General features: G+C 42.6%; 1 pseudogene; it reads right to left on the bottom strand.

Moving 5' to 3' along the window:
• Positions 1 to 1,272: 1,272 nt before the first annotated feature.
• Positions 1,273 to 21,285, bottom strand: LOC140188187 (peptidyl-prolyl cis-trans isomerase FKBP1A-like; annotated as a pseudogene).
• Positions 21,286 to 21,324: the final 39 nt, after the last annotated feature.

The following is a 21,324-nucleotide window of genomic DNA, read 5'->3' as shown; positions in this document are numbered from 1 at the left end:
TGTGCGACCACTGACACCAGGCAGACAATCTCTGAAGAGTATTGATAATGGCTGGGGTCACCCATCTTGTAAAGACACTGCCCAGAAAAAGGCAATGGCAAACCACTTCTGTAGAAAAAATTGCCAAGAACAATCATGGTGACATAAAGACTTTCATATGACATGACAACTTCTTCCCATTTTGCTAGTAGTGTTCAAAACAAGACAAATAATTGGATATTTTACACATGCAACGATGATTTAAAATGGGTACATTTAGAGGAAACTGAATCCAAAATTGACTCAGTGGTGGGAAGTAGTAAGTAGTGTAGCATTGGTAAAAATAAGAAGTTAATGTTTTAGATCAATAGGGTCCGGGAACCTGGGTTAACATGCCTCAATAAGTTACATTATTAAACATCACCAGAATGAGAAACCAGCTCTGGTCTTTGAACAATATCATACAATTATGACCCAACTGAGATTGTGTGTTGGTATAAAGTCAATTAAGAGACAGTGAAGCATACTTGAATACTGCACTACATTCCACACTCCAGATTCAGATATATTGCATCCTACTCTGCTTTCAGATTCCTCCAACAAATGAATGATAGAAATTGGACCTCATTATGCCTCTCTTGTATGATGAACCAATAGAACTTGAACCAACTGATGAGCAGTGTCCTCTTATTGCTTGCTTGGATTTTAGTAAAGCCTGGTGGATAGGTGAGACCAGAATCAAGTCTCCTGAAGATCTTAATTTTACATTTCACAGAAATTTGATTCTGTTGATTTGGTGAGATGTCAAGATCTGCTCAATTTGGAGTTGGGAAAACCAGGATTGTTCATCAGTCTGTCCAGTAAACATTGGCAATCCATGCTTCTCTAGGGCAAAACTGCTGGTAGTTGAAATATGGAGCTCCGTAGACCAGGTACCATGGGGCAGCAATAGATCTTTATAAGATCCAGGTTCAATCCCTGCCGCTCTGTCAGAAGTTTGTTGTTCTCCCCGTGACTGTGTGGGTTCCCTGTCGCTCTGGTTTCCTCCCATATTCCAAAACTGTACGGGTTAGGGTTAGTGAGTTGTGGGAGTGCCATGTTGGCGCCAGAAGTGTGGCAACACCTGTGGGCTGCCCAGCACAATCCTCGCTGATTGGATTTGATGAAACAATGCATTTCACTGTACTTTTCAATATACTAGTGACACAAAGGCTTCACTTTTGAAAGTGGGCAAGAACCAAATTTACCCCAACTTCTTATAAAACAAAACAGTAACATCAGATACTGCTGGAATTGGTAGAAATCATTTTTATTGCAAAAGTATTTTGGAATTACATTGAATTGATTAAAGGGCTACAACGCAACAGAAGAATCACTAGCCACACTGAAGAGGGGATGACCAGCATAACTTGCTTGCAAATGTTATTAGCACCTATTTAACTTGTTGTGAAGAGACACACTGCTTATTCCATTAAAGGAAATGTGAAATAACAGAAAAACAGCAGTGAATCAGCCAGACCCTGCAGTCCCCATTTAGACTGCACCAATCTTACATTAATGCCTTTATAAAACAATGTCTTCACAATTACATCAACTCCCTCCAGATTCAACCCACTCATCCAACACCAGGAGCAATTATGGTGGTCAATTAACATAACGACCTGCACACTTTCAGGAAGTGGGAAGGTAACAGAGCACCTGGAGGAAATCCATGAGGACACAGGGCAACTCCACACAGACATCACCCAAGGTCAGGACTGAACCCAGATTTCAGTGCTGTGAGGCAGTGGCTCTAGGAAAAAGGTCACTACCACAACCGGAAACTGGAAAGGCTCCAAAGCAGGGTTAGTGCAAATACCCCTCCATTAATAATGGGGAGACCCCGGCTATAGAACAGTATAATTTACAGTTTCATAGTTTCTACATTATTAATAAAGACTGAGAATGCCAATAGTTGTCCTAAAACACTTCATGATTGTGATGATTCATGACTTCTGAAGTGCTACCGTTGTTCGCCCTCTTAGGGAACTGGCCAAGCTGCAAATCATTTTTGTAAAGGTACAGATGAATATCAGGCCCCCACAACATAACCAATGGTGTTAGTTATTCAGAATGAGCCACTACATTTTACCATGTTAAATGTTCCATAAAAGCAGCAGACTCCGAACATGACACAGGCTATGGTGACATGACAACGTACAGAGAAAAATGTGAAGCTGTGAACTTGCGAAGTATTGGAATTAAAAATTTAGACAACCAATAGGATAACTTAAATTGATCTTTTTTCCTTATCCAGCCCAAATAAAGCCCACATTTCAGCTCGTATCAACTTTCTGCCAATTTTGGATAAATCATCAATAACAAGTGTTGAGATAGATATGAACTTAAGCAACACACGTAAGCCATAAGCCAATCTTCTCTATTCAATTATGGGTTTAAAAGTGTGTAATCCACATAACCTTGTTGTCACTGGATTCAATATATCAATTCAAAAAGATCATCTTATACTTTTGTATAGGGTGGCTAGGGAGGGGCCGCATCTCTAGCGAAGGGGCTTGTTGAATCCATTCTGGGGCAGCTCACTCACCTTTGGTCCCCACCAGACACGCAGCTCTCACCTGTGGCTCCAAGTTGCAACAGCAGCCACACCCCGGTCTTCAACAGGCAGACTTAACCAGATGAGTGTAGCTGGCGGGCCTCATACTCTGGTGAGATAGGGACATGCCTGTCTTAGCATGTGAAGTCAGCTCTGGCAGATGAGATCTACAGTGAGATCCAATGGCCAAAAAGGCAGTTCTGAAACACTTTATGGAGAGCAAAGGGCATGACAAGGCACAGAAGACATCATGGTCATCTACTGCAACAAAGGAGATGACTACTTGTACAACTGCACCTGGACTTCCAAGGTCGAGAGAATGGAACTGCCACAGTGCAACAGCTTTTCCATTTTCAAAACTCTCCTACACAGGTTTCTGTCATCATTGCATACAATGGACAATCATCTTATGCTTTAACAATTGAATCTTAAAATGACTTGTTTTCCTTTCTACTTACAGGTTCTTTAATACTTGGTCACACACAATTTAAGTCTTTTAGAAAGCAAAACATGGTATATCAAAAGAAAAGGTTCAGATCATCAGATTTTGTTACAGTCCCAAAAGATCAGCTTTTTGTTGATGTACAGCAGACTGTAGATGGAAAAAGTAAATGTAGTGTTTTTTGCTGGCTCCCACATTTTCAATGTACAATTTTCCAGGTTCTCCACGTTTCTGTGCCATAAGCAGGATACAAACCTATCTAAAAAAAAAACAGAAATCTGATTGTTCCACCTTCCTGTATAAGGGACTATAGCATATGACCTAAATAGGTCGTAATGGCAGCATAGCGGTTAGCATGACTCTATTACAGACTGGAGTTCAATTTAGAATGAAGATGAGGAGGTATTTCTTTAGCCAGAGTGGAGAAATCTGTGGAAATCGTTGCCACAGGTGGCTGTGGAGGCCAAGTCTCCACGTGTATTTAAAATACAGGCTGATAGATTCTTGATTGGTCAGGGCATGACGGGATATGGGGAGAAGGCAGGAGTTTGGGGCTGAGAGGGAAATGGATCAGCCATGATGAAATGGTGGAACAGACTTGATGGGACAAATGGCCTAATTCTGTTCCTATATCTTATGGTCTTAAGACAGATACATCAAAATAAAAAGTTCAGGTTCCGATCATCAGATTTTGTTACTCTATTGGCAAAAAATGAAATCAAATAATTAGAAAGAGGTGACAGGGCTGGAAGGAGTTGAATCGTTGTGGATAGAGCTAAGGAACTGCAAATGTAAAATTACCTTGATGGGAGTTGTATACAGACCCCCAAACAGTAGTAAGGATGTGGCCTACAAATTACAATGGGAGATAGAAACTGCATGTCAAAAGGGCAATAGTCATGGAGGATTTCAATATGCAGCTAGATTGGCAAAATCAGGTTGGTGATTCCAGGAGGGGATATTTCCAGAGTGCCTACCAAATGGCTTCTTAGCCCACTAGGGGATCAGCTATTCTGGATTGGGTGTTGTCTAATGACCCAGAATTGTTTACAGAGCTCAAGGGAAAAGAACCCTTACAGGCAAGTGATCATAACATGATCAGATTCATCCTGTAATTTGAGAAGGAGAAGCTAAAGTCAGATGTATCAGTATTACAATGGAATACAGGGAATAACAGAGGTACGAGAGAAATTTGCCAGAATTCATTGGAAAAGAACACTGGCAATTTCTTTTCTTTGGTATTCACTAAGGAGAAGGATATTGAATTGTGTAAGGGAACAGTACGTGTGCTTGCAACACTCTGTGTCCGACAGAGTGATCAGCAGCACTGGGGCTCCACAGGGGACTGTCTTGTCTCCTTTTCTCTTCACCATTTACACCTCAGACTTCAACTACTGCACAGAGTCTTGTCATCTTCAGAAGTTTTCGGATGACTCTGCCATAGTTGGATGCATCAGCAAGGGAGATGAGGCTCAGTACAGGGCTACGGTAGGAAACTTTGTCACATGGTGTGAGCAGAATTATCTGCAGCTTAATGTGAAAAAGACTAAGGAGCTGGTGGTAGACCTGAGGAGAGCTAAGGCACCGGTGACCCCTGTTTCCATCAGGGGGTCAGTGTGGACATGGTGGAGGATTACAAATACCTGGGGATACAAATCGACAATAAACTGGACTGGTCAAGGAACACTGAGGCTGTCTACAAGAAGGGTCAGAGCCGTCTCTATTTCCTGAGGAGACTGAGGTCCTTTAACATCTGCCGGACGATGCTGAGTATGTTCTACGAGTCTGTGGTGGCCAGTGCTATCATGTTTGCTGTTGTGTGCTGGGGCAGCAGGCTGAGGGTGGCAGACACCAACAGAATCAACAAACTCATTCGTAAGGCCAGTGATGTTGTGGGGATGGTACCGGACTCTCTCACGGTGGTGTCTGAAAAGAGGATGCTGTTTAAGTTGCATGCCATCTTCGTCAATGTCTCCCATCCACTACATAATATACTGGGTGGGCACAGGAGTACATTCAGCCAGAGACTCGTTCCACCGAGATGCAGCACTGAGCATCATAGGAAGTCATTCCTGCCTGTGGCCATCAAACTTTACAACTCCTCCCTTGGAGGATCAGACACCCTGAGCCGATAGGCTGGTCCTGGACTTATTTCATAATTTACTGGCATAATTTACATATTACTATTTAACTATTTATGGTTCTATTACTATTTATTATTTATGGAGCAACTGTAACGAAAACCAATTTCCCCCAGGATTAATAAAGTATGACTACTACTACTACACTGGAAGGGAAACAAGTAGAGTAGTTATGGAAACTACCATGATTAAAGAAGAGGAAGTACTGGCGCTTTTAAGGAATATAAAAGTGGCTAAGTCTCTGGGTCCTGACAGAAATATTTCAAATGTCATTAGAAACCGGGATGGTGCTGGAGGATTGGCGTATTGCTCATGTTGTTCCATTGTTTAAAAAGGGTTCTAAGAGTAAACCCAGCAATTATCGGCCTGTGAGTTTGATGTCAGTGGTGGGTAAATTGATGGAAAGTATTCTTAGAGATGGTATATATAATTATCTGGATAGACAGGGTCTGATTAGGAACAGTCAACATGGATCTGTGCGTGGAAAGTCATGTTTGACAAATCTTATTGAATTTTTTGAAGAGGTTACTAGGAAAGTTGACGAGGGTAAAGTGGTGGATGTTGTCTATATGGACTTCAGTAAGGCCTCTGACAAGGTTCCACACGGAAGGTTAGTTAGGAAGGTTCAGTTGTTAGGTATTAATATTGAAGTAGTAAAATAGATTCAGCAGTGGCTGGATGGGAAACGCCAGAGAGTAGTGGTGGACTATTTGTCAGATTGGAGGCCGGTGACTAGTGGTGTGCCTCAGGGATCTGTACTGGGTCCAATGTTGTTTGTCATATATATTAATGATCTGGATGATGGGGTGGTAAATTGGATTAGTAAGTATGCAGATGATACTAAGATAGGTGGAGTTGTGGATAATGAAGTAGGTTTTCAAAGCTTGCAGAGAGATTTATGCCAGTTAGAAGAGTGAGCTGAAAGATGGCGGAAGGAGCTTAAAGCTGATGAATGTGAGGTGCGACATTTTGGTAGGACTAATCAAAATAGGATATACATGGTAAATGGTAGGGCATTGAAGAATGCAGTAGAACAGAGGAATAATGGTGCATAGTTCCCTGAAGGTGGAATCTCATGTGGATAGGGTGGTGAAGAAAGCTTTTGGTATGCTGGCCTTTATAAATCAGAGCATTGAGTATAGGAGTTGGGATGTAATGTTGAAATTGTATAAGGCATTGGTGAGGCCAAATTTGGAGTATTGTGTACAGTTCTGGTCACCAAATTATAGGAAAGGCGTCAACAAAATTGAGAGAGTACAGAGAAGATTTACTAGGATGTTACCTGGGTTTCATCTCCTAAGTTACAGAGAAAGGTTGAACAGGTTGAGTCTTTATTCTTTAGAGCGTAGAAGGTTGAGGGGGGACTTGATAGAGGTATTTAAAATTATGAGGGGGATAGATATAGTTGACGTGGATAGGCTTTTTCCACCAAGAGTGGGGGAGATTCAAACAAGAGGACATGAGTTGAGAATTAAAGGGCAAAAGTTTAGGGGTAACATGAGGGGGAACTTCTTTACTCAGACAGTGGTAGCTGTGTGGAACGAGCTTCCAGCAGAAGTGGTTGAGGCAGGTTCGATGTTGTCATTTAAAGTTAAATTGGATAGCTATATGGACAGGAAAGGAATGGAGGGTTATGGGCTGAGTGCACGTCGGTGGGACTAGGTGAGAGTAAGAGTTTGGCATGGACTAGAAGGGCCGAGATGGCCTGTTTCTGTGCTGTAATTGTTATATGGTTTATATGGCAGGGATGATGGCAGAGCAGCAATGGCTGGAATTTTCTGATGCAATTTAGAAGGCACAGGATATATACATCCCAAAGAGGAAGAAGGATTCTGAAGATGACACAACTATGGCCAACAAGAAAAGTCAAAGAGAAGGTATATAATACAACAAAAATTAGTGGGAAGAGGATTGGGAAGCGTTTAAAAACCAACTGAAGGCAACTAAAAAAGTCATTAAGAAGGTAAAGATGGAATACAAATGTAAGCCAGCCAGTATTATTAAAGAAGATACCAAAAATGTCTTCAGATACACAAAGTGTAAAAGACAGACAGGAGTGGATATCAGATCACTGGCAAACGATGCTGGAAGGGTAGGAATAGGGGACAATGAAATGGCGGATGAACTGAATTAATAATTTGCATCAGTCTTCATTGCAGAAGACACTAGCAGTATGGTGGAAGTTCCAGGTGTCGGGGTCATGAGTGTGTGAGGTTACCAGAACTAGAGAGATGGTTCTTGGGAAACTGAAAGGTCTGAAGACAGATATGTCACCTAGACCAGATGGTGTACACCTCAGGTTTCTAAAAAAGGCCGTTGATGAGTTCATGGAGGTGTTAATAATGACCTTTCAAGAATCACTAGATTCTGGAATGGTTCTGGAAAACTGCAAATGTCATTCCACTCTTTAAGAGATAGGCGGAAGAAAGGAAACTATTGGCCAGTTAGTCTGACCTCAGAGGCTGGGAAGGAGCTGGAGTTGATTACTGAGGATGAGGTCTCAGGTTACTTTGAGGCACATGATGAAACAGGCCATAGTCAGCCTGGTTTCCTCAAGGGAAGATCTTGCCTGATAAATCTCTTGGAATTCTTTGAAAAAATAAAGAGGAGTATCAGTTGATGTTGTGTACTTGGATTTTCAGAAGGCATTGAACAAGGTGCCATATGTGGCTGCTTAACAAGCTATGAGCCCATGGAATTACAGGAAAGATCCTAGCATGGTTAAAGCAGTGGCTGATTGGTAGGAAGAAAAGAGTGAGAATAAAAGGAACCTTGTCTGGTTGGCTGACAGTGACTAGTGTCTGTGTTGGAAATGATTCTCTTTACATTATATGGCAATGATTTTGATGATGGAATTGATGTCTTTGTTGCAAAGTTTGCAGGTGAAATGAAGATGGGTGGAAAGGCAGGTAGCTTTGAGGAAGTAGATAGGCTACCGAAGGACTTAGACAGATTAGGAGAATGGGCAAAGAAATGGCAGATGAGATAGTGTTGGAAAGTATATGGTCAAGTACTTTGGTAGAAGTGAAAGGGTTGACTGTTTTCTAAATAAGACCATAAGATATAGGAACAGAAGTAGGTCCCCACTCCCCCGCCTTCACTCTGTACCCTTTGATGCCCTGGCTAATCAAGAACCTACTGTATTTATCTCTGCTTAAGTACAACCACTCGTGGGAACAAATTCCATATATTTACCACCCTCTAATTGAAGTAATTTCTCCGCACCTCTGTTCTAAATGGACGTCCTTCAATCCGGAAGTCATGCCTCTTGTCCTAGAATCCTCTACCATGGGAAATAACTTTGCCATATCTAATCTGTTCAGGCCTTTCAATATTCAAACTATTTCTGAGATTCCCCCCATTCTCCTGGACTCCAGGGATTACAGCCCAAGAGCTGCCAGACGTTCCTCATATGGTAACCCTTTCATTCCTGGAATCATTCTTGTGAAACTTCTCTGAACCCTCTCCAATTTCAGTATATCCTTTCTAAAATAAGGAGCCCAAAACTGCACACAATACTCCAAGTGTGGTCTCTCAAGTGCCTTATAGAGCCTCAACATCACATCCCTGCTCTTATATTAGAAACATAGAACATAGAAAACAATACTGGCTCTTTGGCCCACAAAGCTGTGCCGAACATGTCCCTGCCTAGGGTTGCCCATAGCCCCCTATTTTTCTAAGCTCCATGTATCAATCCAGGAGTCTCTTAGAAGACCCTATCGTATCTGCCTCCACCACAGTCATTGGCAGCCCATTCCACGCACTCACCACTCTCTGCATAAAAAAAACTTACCCATGACATCTCCTCTATACCTACTTCCAAGCACCTTAAAACTGTGCCTTCTTGTGCTAGCCATTTCAGAACTGGGAAAAAGCCTCTGACTATGCACACGATCTATGCCTCTCATCATCTTATACACCTTTATCAGGTCACCGTTTATCCTCCTTCGCTCCAAGGAGAAAAGGCTGAGTTCACTCAACCTGTTCTCATAAGGCATGCTCCCCAATCCAGGCAACATCCTTGTAAACCTCCTCTGCACCTTTTCCATGATTTCCACACCCTTCCTGTAGTCAGGCGACCAGAACTGAGCACAGTACTCCAAGTGGGGTCTGACCAGGGTCCTATATAGCTGCAACATTAGGGTTTACGTCTAGAAATGAATGCCAAAATTGCATTTGCCTTCTTTACAACCTGGAGGTTAACCTTTAGGGTATCTTGCACAAGGACTCCCAAGTCCCTTTGCATCTCTGCATTTTGTATTCTCTCCCCATCTAAATAATAGTCTGCCCATTTATTTCTTCCAGCAAAGTGCATGACCACACACTTTCCAACATTGTATTTCATTTGCCACTTCTTTGCCCATTCCCCTAACTATCTAAATCTCTCTGCAGTCTCTCTGTTTCCTCAACATTACTCGCTCCTCCACCTATGTTTGTATCATCGGCAAATTGAGCCACAAATCCATTAATATCTTAGTCCAAATCATTGACATGCATCGTAAAAAACAGCGGTCCCAACACTGATCCCTGTGGAACTTGACTGGTAACCGGCAGCCGGCCAGAATAGGATCCACTCATTCCCACTGTCTGTTTTCTGCTGACCAGCCAATGCTCCACCCACATCAGTAACTTCCCTGTAATTCCATGGGCTCTTATCTTGCTAGGCAGCCTCGTGTGCTGCACCTTGTCAAAGGCCTTCTAAAACCCAAGTACACCACGTCTACTGCATTTCCTTTGTCTACCCTGCTTGTAATTTCCTCAAGGAATTGCAGTAGGTTTGTCAGGCAGGATTTTCCTTTCAGGAAACCATGCTGGCTTTGGCCTATGTTGTCATGTGCCTCCAAGTACTCTGTAATCTCATCCCTAACAATCGATTCCAATAACTTCCCAACCACTGATGTCAGGCTAACAGGTCTATAGTTTCCTTTCTGCTGCCTCCCACTCCTTCTTAAATGGAGAGAAAATACCAAAAAAGAGGCACAAATTCCTCCTCCTTGTGCAGGATTCCCTAATTTGTAGGTCGAGTCTGTGGTGAGGAAAGCAAATGCAATGTTAGAATTCATTTCAAGAGGACTAGAATATAAAAGCAAGGATGTAATGTTGAGACTTTATAAAGCACTGGTGAGGCCTTACTTGGAGTATTGTGAGGAGGTTTGGGCCCCTTATCTGAGGATGAGCTGAAACTGGAGAGGATTCAAAGGAAGTTCACAAAAATGATTCCAGGATTGAATGTTTGAAGAGTGTTCAATGGCTCTGGGCCTGTATTCACTGGAATTTAGAAGAATGAGGGGTGACCTCATTGAAAGCTATCAAATGGTGAAAGGCCTTGATAGAGTGGATGTTTCCTATGGTGGGAGAGTCTAAGACCAGAGGACACAGCCTCAGAATAGAGGGGCATCCTTTTAGAAAGGAGATGAGGAGGAATTTCTTTAGCCACAGTGTGGTGATTCTGTAGAATTCTTTGCCATAGGCAGCTGTGGAAGCCGAGTGTTTATGTATATTTAAGGCAGAGGTCGACAGATTCTTGATTGGTCAGGGCAAGAAGGGATATGGGGAGAAGGCAGGAGGTTTGGACTGAGAGGAAAATTGGATCAGTCATGATGAAATGGCAGAGCAGACACAATAGGCCAGATGGCCTAATTCTGCCCCCATATCTTATGGTCATATAATTCTGGCACTATCTGTAATAAGTTTGTATTTTTTTCTCATGTGCCTGTGAGTTTTCTCTGGGAACCAGTTAGTAGATTGATTGGTCATTGTAAATTGTCCTGTGATTAGGTTAGAGTTAAGTAGGTGGGTTGCTGGGTGGAGCAGCTCGTTGTATCACAAGGCTTGTTCTGTGCTGTATCTCTAAATAAATAATAATTTTTGTCAGTGCTGTCTGAAACACATTGCAAAGAGTCTTACCAACAGAGTTTCACTCAAGTCTCAAGAGTTCCACATCAAACATCAAAGTGGCATTAGGTGGAATGACGCCAGGATGACCAGGAGCTCCATACGCATAGTCGGGAGTACAGGTAAGCTTTGCTCTCTGCCCAACACTCATCTCATAAAAGAGAGAGCACAAAGGAATAACTTTTACAATTACATACACCATTCTGTGCCAACCCATCCCACTTTGAGTACTCAAACCCAGGATCCAAAAACAGAACTGTATTAGCCCCAAGTCAAATCCTGTTTAAAAAAAGGGATCAGTTCACAAGAATTTCTGATAGGTATTCTGAGGCAGGTCAATGTTTAGATCAAAGTTACAGAGCTATCACCGTTTGGAATGGTGGCGCCAACGCACAGGATTGGAAAAAGCTGCAGGGGGTTGTAAACTCTACCAGCTACATTATGGCCACCATCGAGGGCATCTTCAAAGGTTGATGTCTCAAGAAGGCGGCAGTTCTGCTGCTGCAAAATAACAAATTTCACGACATATGTCAGTGATAATAAACCTGATTCTAATAGTATTCTTTTGATTTGTTAGATTAAAATTGATTTTTCATACACAGTGGCCACTTCATTAAGTACATCATGGAACCTGGTGGGTATTCTGTTGCTGCTGTCCACCTCAAGGTTTGAGATGTTCTTCACCACTGTTGTAACGTGTGATTATTCAAGTTATCGTTGCCTTCCTTTCAGCTTGAACCAGACAGGCCATTCTCCTCTGACCTCTCCCATTAACAAGGCGCTTTTGCCCACAGAACTGTTTGCACATTCGCCTCGTGAACCTTATGGGCCCCCCTCACAGTCCAAAGTCGTATTAGTTAGTAGGTTAATTGGTCATTGTAAATTGTCCTGTGAATATGCAGGAGTTAACTTCGGCAGCTCGTTGAGCTGGAAGGGCCTGATCACATTGTATCTCTACATAAGAAAATTATATAAAACTGCCTCTCACTGGATTTTTTTTTTTGTTTTTTTTGCACCAGTCTCTATAAACTCTAGAGACTGGTCTGCTTGGAAATCCCAGAGATCAGGAGATTCTAATTCTGAAATCACCCTGCTTGGTACCAGCAATCATTCCATGGTCAAAGTCATTCAGATCACATTTCTTCCCCATTCTGAGGTTTGGTCCGAACAACAACTAAACCTCTCGACCATATCTGAATGTTTTTATACATTCAGTTGCAGCCACGTGATTGGCTGATTAGACATCTGCAGTAATGAGGTGTACAGGTGTACCTAATAAAGTGGCCACTGAGTATATTCTACCTCCCGGTGGCTAGTAAAATTTCTATAATTTTTTTTCTATATATAAAAAAAATCAGCAATACATAGCAGGTATTATTGATTATTCAATTTGATATTTGGTCATCTATCCATAACTCCAAGTGCCCATTTATGTTCCACATTTAAAATGAGGAGAAAACAAAGCAGGAAATTACAGGCCAGCTGCCTTCTTAGCTATCATAATAAAGATGTCTGAAACAGTAACAAAGTTATGAGAGCAAGGTGCTTAGTTTTTAAAAAGGAAATGTTTGATGAAGAAATAGCATGTACTATGCATTAAGAAAATATAGTAGGATGTACTATATTTAAATTTCTAAAAGGTATTTAATAAAGCCATAAGACATAGGAGCAGAATTAGGTCATTCGGCCCATCGAGTCCACTCATCCATTCGATCATGGCTAATTTATTATCCCTTTCGACCTTATTCTTCAGCCTTCTCCCCATAACTTTTGATGCCCTGACTAATCATAGTGAATCAATAAGGTGTCACTTCAAAGGTTATTGCAAAGACAGTGCCAGAAACATGCCCATGTATGGTTTAATTAACACATTGACAAGGATAGAAGGCTGACTGGCAAAAAGGAAACAGAACATGCACAGACTGTACACTGGTTGACAAGATTTAAGGAGCAGTGTTATCAGGATTACAATCTGTATAAATGACTTTGATGAAGGCACCAAAGGAAGGATTGCTAAATTTTCTGATGACAAAGAATGTAAACTAGTGGACATAACCAGACTATAAAAGGAGATAGATAGGTGAATAAAGTGAAGAAATGGAAAATGTGAAACCACCCATTTTAGAAGAATAATAAAAACAACAAAGAACGGGAAAGTTATGAGTTAGAAGAAAATGTTGGTTTCTATTCTTTGCTGAAGAGTAGAAGAAATATACTTCTTCTGAACTACTCTCACTGCAGTCTGCAGCCTGTAATTTTCCATTTAAGTAATGAACATTTGAACTGTCTTAATAACTAGTGATTTTACAATCTTCTGAAGGACTCGATGGACTTAACTCTCCAGCATGTAGGTACAGCATCCTTAAACAGATGAAGGTACATCATCATTGTCAAAAGAGACCAAGGAGGGTACAGCTCCATGCCAGACTAAAACAAAGGGGTATGAAAACTCTTCTACCCAGTATCGTTAGCAAACAATGTACAGTCACTGGAGAACAAGACTAAGGACCTCAGGGCAAGATTGCTGTATTGCAAGGAAATGAGGGATTGCTGAATTGTCTATTTCATCAAGATACAGCCAAATCAAGTCACGCCCAATTTGGCGATCACACCCAAGGTGATCCACCAGACGACTGCACTGCTGATTCAGAAGGCAAAATATGAAGATCTGTTTCACGGTAAACTCTTTGTGGTGCTTGGATGCAGTGGTCTTGTCACACTTGTTTCCCCGATCTGGAATACCTAATGATTAAGTGCCGACAGTTCTACTTACTAAGAGATCTCTCCATAATCCTGACCACAGTTTACATACATCAAAGGCTGATGTTTAAACAGGTGCTCAGGGTACTGAGTGTCACCATCAGCTAACAAGAAACATCCTATCCAGACTCCTTTCAAATCATTGCTGAAGACTTCAATCAGGATTGTTTGAAAAAAAATCTTTGCCCAATTGTCATCAACATATCACTGTAGCACCGGGAGTCCCAACATTCTTGACCACTGCTATACTACCATACAGAATACCTACTGCTTGATCCCTAGACCACATTTTGGGAAATCCGATCACTTGGCTGTCCTCCTCCTACCTGCATAAAGATGGTAAAGAGCAAGACTCCAGAGTAAAGTACAACAAAGAGGTGGTTATAGAAGGAAGAGGAATAGCTACAGGGTTGCTTCAAGTCATTGGACTGGGCCCTGCATTCAAGGACTCGGAGGATCTGAACAAATACAGCACGGTTGTCACTGACTTCATAAAAGTAGTTGAAGACAAGTGCGTCCCTACAAAATCATTCAGTCTTCCCCAACCAGAAGCCCTGGATGAATCCTAAGATTCACAATCTGCTGAGGACCAGATCGGTAGCATTGGTCCTCAGCAGATCCAGGTATAATCTCTGAAAAGCCACCTCACATGCGAAGAGGTAATTCCAGCCCAAACTTCAACCATTGAAGGATGCTCGACAGTTGTAGCAGGGCTTGAATGCTATCACCTCCTACAAAGTGAAACCAAGTGACATAGGTGATAAGGCTTTGCTCCCAGATGAGCTCAATGCCTTTTATGCTTGCTTTGACCATGTGGCACCTTCACCAACTCACGCAACTCCTTATGACCCTGTGATTTCAGTCTCTTGAGGCTGACATGAGAGCATCCTTCATGAGGGTAAACTCACAGAAAGCAGCCGGCCCAGATGGGGTATTTGGTTGAGTACTAAAGACCTGTGCTGATCAGCTGGCTGGAGGGCTCATTGATATCTTTACCATGTTAACTTGGCAGTCCGAGGTACCTATCTGCTTCAAGCAACCTTAAATTACACTGGTGCAAAAGAAGAATGTGGTAACCTGCTTCAATGACTATCATCCAAAAGCACTTACATCCACTGTGATGAAGTGCTTTGAGAGGTTGGTGACGAAACATATCAACTCCTGTCTGAGAAGCCATTTGGATCCACTCGAATTTGCCTGTCATCACAACAGGTCAGCAGTGCATGCCATTTCATTGGCTCTTCACTCAATCCTGGAACATCTGGACAGTGAAGATACATACATCAGGATGCACTTCATTGACTACAACTTGGCATTCAATACTACCATCCCCTCAAAACTAATCAATAAGCTTTAAGAACTTGGCCTCAATACTTTTTTTATGCAAATTGATCCTCGATTTCCTCACTTCAACAACCCAATCAATTTGGATTGACAACATCATCTCCTCCACAGTCTCCATCAGCACAGGTGCACCACAAGGTTGTGTGCTTACCCCCTGCTCTATACTTATGACTGTGAGGTTAAGCACCACTCCAATGCCATATTTAAGTTTTCTAATGACACCACTGTCACTGGCCAAATCAAAAGATGGTGATGAATCAGCATATAGGAGGGAGATTGAAAACCTGGCTGAGTGGTGCCATAGCAACCTCTTACTTAATGTCAGCAAGTCCAAGGAGCAAATTATTGACTTCAGGAGCTATGTTCCCTCTAAGCTCTGCGCGTGTGCGCGCACACGTTTTTCAACCAGCGCACAAAGGAAATTAATGTGCTCACAAAAGGTTAGTTACCTAAAATAATGTAGTAATTAATAATTATACTTATTGAAAATAATCTTTTAGCTAACTGTTTCTGTTAACTAGTTAGTCAGTTTTTCAAATACCACAATGCACGTCACTAATTTACGTCACCTCACCTTTCCTGTTCCGGTTTGTACAGCTACATCATGGCGGCAGCCATCTTTGGTGGACAGTTCATATCGTACAGTTTACAAAGATCTGTTTCAAATCCTGTAGATAGCTTACGAAGTTTTTATTGAAAAAAATATTGATTCACTGTGTTGAATTCAAAAGAAGCAAAGAGCATGAAGCGCAAAAGAACTGCAAATCTGGGGATTTGTGATGCATGGAAAGAAGTCAAGTCAAGACATTGAAACTTTGATGAGAACAATCTATACAATGTTTTCTCGATCTGCAGTTAAAAGATGCGAATTTAAAGAAACTGCAGAGTGAAAATGAAGCTTTTGCTTTCAGACCACCTAATGAAGTCAGATGGTTTTCTAGACACTTTGCAATGCAGGCAATAACAAAAAACTATGAGGCACTGATCACATACTTTGAAGAAGATCAGTCAAATGACCCAGTGGCTAAATACTGTCACAAGAAATTGATAAACATCACATACAAAGTAGCCTTACAGGTTTTAAGTGATGTCTTTGATGAACTGGCTGCACCGTGCAAGATTCTGCATAAGAGTGGCCTGACACCGATTGATTCACCTCATTTTGCGCGAGGCAAAATTAACAAGAAAGCAGTATCTGAGAGACAATGTTTCGTGGAATGACAAAGTTTTGCTAAGCCGACAATGTGAAGAAAACGTCACAGTAGATACAAGTTCGCTGTTGACTGCTATAAATAGTCTTTGTGTTCATTTGGAAGAAAGATTTCCTGAAAATGAGGTACAAGAATGGTCAGCTTTTGATTCCTCCTCAATTGCAGATGGTGGCTTCACATTTGGCGATGAACAAGTTATTGCCTTATGTCTAAAATATCATGATTTTCTAGCTGAAAATACTGTTATAGACAGTTTAATGATTTCAATTTTTCTGTGCAAGAATAAATTAAATCCAAACCGATTTCAAACTTTGCTCAAATGGTGGCATTTGTACTTCAAAATGAAGGGTTTTGCGACCTTGCACAGTTGATGGACATTGGGGGAACCTTTCTTGCATCTAGTGCGGACTGTGAGCGAGGCAACTCAAAAACAAGCTCAGAAACCGTTTAGGTGAATGTCATTTGGATCTGTTAACAAAAATCAAAAGCTATCAATTGGATGGAAGTTCTGTTAGTCTAGACATAGTTTACAAAGAATGGGTAAATGCCAAAGACAGGAGAGAGAAAAAATAACTGAGTGACTTAAATATGTATGTTATTTTGTTGTTGTTCTGTGCAGTTTTATGTCAAATATTTTGTAAGCCTACATAAACTGTGCCATGTGTACTTTCAGTGCACACATACTATTGTGCAGGAAAAAATTTGCACAACGTAAGATTTTTGCGCACATTGACTACTAAAAATTAGAGGGAACATTGTTCAGGAGTAGGAAACCAGAGGTCCATGAACCAGTCCACATTGGGGGATCAGAAGTGGAGAGGGTCAGCAACTTAAAATTTCTTGCTGTTATCATTTCAACATCCAGCAAGCAAGGGCCATGACAAACAAAGCATGACAGCGCCTCTACTTTCTAAAGTAGCTTACAAAGTTTCGGCATGTCATCTAAAACATTTGACAAACTTCTGTTGATGTGCGGTGGAGAGTATATTGTCTGGTGGCATCACGGCCTGGTATGGAACACCAAAGCCCTTGAACAGAAAAGTCTACAAAAAGTTGTGGATACAGCCCAGTCCATTACGTGTAAAGCACACCCCACCATTGAACACGATTGGCTGATTAGATATTTGCACATCTTTAAGCAGGATTCAGATAATTGAATTTAAGCTTTTTTTTAAACCTGAGCTAATCCTTCATCCCATCCTCTGATGACCTCACTTTGACCGATTATAAATTTGAATGGCCTGTTTCGGTCGCGGGAAGAATCGAACTTTGTCCCATCCATCAGTGAACCTGTAGGTAATAACAAAATACAAGCGAAGTTAATATATAAACATGATGGTAATGTAATACAAATTGCTTCAATTTAGACAACTATGACTTTGAGTCTGATCTCTTCCTGGGTATTCTGGACTACTTTAACCAAGAAACCTTGCTACAATTCACTGAAGAAGAGTCCAGGCCCTTAGAACTGGAAGACCGTGCCTACAGTGAAAACATTGGTTCTTTCACCTGCTTCCATAAGTTCTGATTATAGGCTTTGCGATAAAGTAGAACACTTTCCACTTCTCATATTCATAAAAGTGCCAACGCAATGGGACAGCAGAAAAAACTCAAAAGATCAAATGCAATGATATGTTGGTCTTTCAGCTGTAAAGTTGAATTATTTTCAATTCAGATAAATTTCCGGTTGTGCCTGCATCCTCCATTTCCCCAAGTTTGTCGCACTATTGAGGAAATCTTCAAATTGTGATGCCTCATAAAGGCCGCACCCATCACTAAAGACACTCATCAACCAGGACATGCCCTCTTCTCATTGCTATCATCAGGGAGGTGGTACAGGAGCCTGAAGATACACACTCAATGTTTTAGGAACAGATTCTTCCCCTCCACCATCAGATTTCTGAATGGACAATGAATCATGAACACTACCTCACATTTTTTTTTGCTCTCTTTTTGCACAATTTAATTTATTCAAATATTTTTATTTTAATTAATAGTATTTTTTATTATAATTGCAATGTACTGCTGCGGCAAAACAACAAATATTGTGACACAAGCCAGTGATATTAAACCTGATTATGATCTTAAGATTACCAAACACAAAAAATGTCAATTTAAAAATAATACAAATAAAAAGGTTGAAGTTATGCACTCATGGCTAACCCAAGATATATCATCCACCCTGAAGTGCTTTTCACAAGATGGTGGTTAAGGTATTTCCTTAATCTTGTGTCGTTTGAAGTTCCTGGCATTTGCCTTAGCAACAATGAACAATGATACATTGCCAAGTCAGGGTAACATCCAACTTGGGGAATTTCTGGATGGTTGTACCTGCTGTTATTCCTTTATACTCCTGATTTATAACAAAAATGGCGTGGAATATCCAAATCCCAACCCGAACTTTAAGCCACAGTCCTCTGTTAAAATTATAGATTGTTGATTTTGCAGGATTTGGTCTAAAACTATGAAAATTGAAACAATCAACGAGATTAGCTCCTGTCAGTGGTGCCAAGAACAATTGTGGCACAAATGTGACAGGCCACTTTGCAAACTGAGCATTAATATGTCCAGGTGCTTCATTCTGCAAATTCTTAAATAATGAAGCAGTTCAAGGACTACTTTAGTAGTTTTGAAGTTGCAGGATGGTGACAATCAGTGAATATCCCCACTTCTGGCCTCACCACGGTAGCGTAGTGGCTCACATGATGCTATTATATAGCAAGCCGGAGTTGGAAGTTCAATCCCGGCCACCTCAGTGAGGAGCTTGTGGAATGCACGGGGTTTCCCCAGGAGCTCTGGCTTCGTCCCACAGTCCAAAGATGCACTGGTTACTATGTTAATTGGCTATTGGAAATTGTCCCCGGTTTAGACTAGGGTCAAGTCAGTGAGTTGCTGGCAATGCCGGACGAAGGCCCTGTTTTGCATGGTATCTCTAAATAAATAAACAATGGAAGATGATTGGATACAAGACACTGCCTTGAAGAGCTTCTGTAACGATAATTAAATGAAGTTGTAGGCAGCAAGAACCTTGCATTGGATAATAATTCAAACCTATGGAATTCTCCCACGAGTCACAAACACTCAAGTCCTGCCTTGATCACAAAGGCACACACCTGATGTTTTAGCCCCAATGTTGATTGGGATCAGTGCTATTAATTACACTGAGATCAACGTAATGAAATCTCAAACTGGGATTGCAGGGAGCTTCTGAGGGAATACAAACTGAAAACTTTACTGTCAGGGAGTCAATGGTATCGCCACCCTCGAATCCACAAGACTGTTTACACCTCCCTCAACCTCAGTGGTACCCTTCAGCTATGCTCTCTCATCCAGGGCACCTACGTGGCCATTCTCACTCCTCAGTGTTACACCACCTCGCTCCATTGCCCTCACCTCATCTTCCCTCCCATACCGGGGATCACAGGGCTATTTTCCATACCATCCCACTACCCCAGGGATCCCTGCAGTTGGAATGCCCTGACCCAGGGATCATGACAACACCAACACCATGTCCCAGGGATTAAAGGCCTGCTCCTCACCCGCCTTTGATCCCAGGGAATAGAAAGCTGTCTCCCCTTTGATCCCAGGGATTAGAGAGCTGCCTCCCCCTCCCAGGGATTAAACGGCCACTCCCCCCACAATCCCACAGATTAAATAGCCGTTCCACCCCCCCAAATCCTGAGGATTAAACAGCCCTATCCCACCCCCAAAATCCTGTGGATTAGATGGCTGTTCCACCCCCCCCCCCAAATCATGGATATTAAACAGCTGCCCCCCCCAAATCCCAGGGATGAAACTGCTGTTCCTCCACTAAACAGCTGGCTGTTCCCCCTCCCATCTCATGGATTAAACAGCTGGCTGTGTCCCCCCAATTTCAGGGATAACCGGCATTCTAGCCCCCCTAATCTCGGGGATTAAACAGATGTTCCCCCTCACAATCCTGGGGATCAAATGGCAGTTCCTCCCCAATCCCGAGGATCAAACAGGTGTTCCCCACAATCCTGGGGATCAAACGGGTGTTCCCCACAATCCCAGGGAACAAATGGGTGTTTCCCCCGATCCCGGGATCAAACATGTGTTCCCTCTCAGTCCTTGGGATCAAACTGGAGTTCCCATCCCCCAAATCCCGGGGATCAAACGGGTGTCTCCCCCCCCCCCCGGATCCCAAGGAGCAAACGGGTGTTCCACACTCCCCAATCCCGGGGATCAAACCGGTGTTCCCCCCAATCCCAGGAATCAAACAGGTATCCCCCCCCAATCCCAGGAATCAAACAGGTGTTCCCCCCCAATCCCGGGAATCAAACAGGTGTTCCATACTCCCCAATTCCAGGGATCAAATGGGTGTTCCCCCCCAAATCCCAGGGATCAAACAGCTGTTCCTCCCAAATCCCGGGGATCAAACGTGTGTTCCCCCTCACAATTCCAGGGATCAAACGTGTGTTCCCCCCAATCCTGGGGATTAAACAGATTCCCCCCCCCCCGTCCTGGGGATCAAACGGATTCCCAGTCCTGGGGATCAAACGGATCCCCCCCCCACCAGTTTCGGGGATCAAACGGATTCCCCTCCCCCTTCACAATCCCGGGGATTAAACGGCTGTTTCCCTCCGCTTCCCACCTCTCCCCCGTCCACACTACCTGAACTCACCCACATAGTGCACCACGCAGACTTGCCCCGCTTTGGGAAAGGTACGGCCTGGAAGAGAGAACAACAATCGCGGGTTAAACCAGTCGAGGGACGGACTCGGGGCTCTCTTAGCGACGGGGAATAAGACAACCACCGCCTTCCCTACCGTCTCACGGGGTGATCGTCTCCAACTCAACGCCCATGGCAGCTCCGCTTCACCTCCGCCGACACACCGTCCGTCCGGAACAGAGGCACTACGCGAGGGCGGGAACTCCGCAACCAGGCACGCAAAGGAAACGCTACGCGTGACCGGAGTGACCAATCGGAGAGCA

Source organism: Mobula birostris, chromosome 2, assembly GCF_030028105.1.
Source record: "Mobula birostris isolate sMobBir1 chromosome 2, sMobBir1.hap1, whole genome shotgun sequence".
Classification (NCBI taxonomy): Eukaryota; Metazoa; Chordata; class Chondrichthyes; order Myliobatiformes; family Myliobatidae; genus Mobula; species Mobula birostris.
The sequence above is the reverse complement of the archived record's forward strand: the minus strand, read 5'-3'. Positions and strand labels throughout refer to the sequence as shown.